Below are 1,078 nucleotides of genomic sequence, written 5' to 3' on the forward strand. Positions count from 1 at the left end.
ACAAGACGTGCTGAATGCTATGAAAAAGTCTACATATTAGGGAAAGAAAGGTGATTATTGGTAATGATATAGACAGAGAGCAATTCATTAAGGGACAACTTGAACCGGTATTCAATGTGCGCAGAGTCTATGTCAAGCGTGTTTGTTGTTGCAAAACTCTCAGGAATACGCGATTCCAGTCATGGAACCGACTTCCTCTTATCCGAGGAATAAGCATAAGCCACCATGCACAAATCTGACTCCTCTATCCCGTTTTAAGCATTACTGATAAAGACTGCTGCCACGTAGTCACCACATCCACGCTGTGCGTGCGCGCAAGCAGGTACGCGAACAGCTATTTCGTGTGGAAGGGGCAGGGACGAATGATGCACGATTAAGACGAGAATAAGCTTGTACTAAACATTCTTCTCTAGAGCGATTCGCTAGGGCATGGTTATTACTAATTAGGCTCACCCAATTTAACTTAGTCGTCACATTCTAATGCACATTGTTCTTTACAGATTACGTGCCAAGGAGAAGGCAACAATGAACTAAGCAAATATAATGAGCGAAAAAAACTATTTGACGAGACATGAATTGGTTCCTCTTTATGCAAACTCATTGCTAATCATATTGCAATTGGTTGCAGATTCGATCCTGTCTAATGCTAGCATAGGCCGAACGCCAGATACCAATGGTGGGATAATTTGAAGAAAAGTGGATCTATTAAAACAAGTAGAGCTTGAAGATATTCGACTTAAGAATTGGAAGTGTAGCCTTATCTGATTTATCAGTGAGGGTAATCACTCATAACTCAAGGAGTCAATCGCTCTCAGCGAATCTTACCACAGCTCTACCAACATGAAGTGCGGTTGTGGAGCAGCCAATTTTTAACGCAATGGAAAGTGGTAAAACATGAGCACATACCTATAATACATTGGTAGATGAGTATTTGAGTAAAACTGCAGGAAAAGTACTTAAGTATATTACTGAAAATTCGAAAAGTTGCTAAATTGAACAATTGAAAGTCAGGTATGTACCCATTTTTTTACCAGCCACCGGACCTGTAGGTGTATGTGGCCTCCTTTATTGCACGTTC

Source organism: Echinococcus granulosus, assembly GCF_000524195.1.
Source record: "Echinococcus granulosus chromosome Unknown EG_S00207, whole genome shotgun sequence".
NCBI lineage: Eukaryota > Metazoa > Platyhelminthes > Cestoda > Cyclophyllidea > Taeniidae > Echinococcus > Echinococcus granulosus.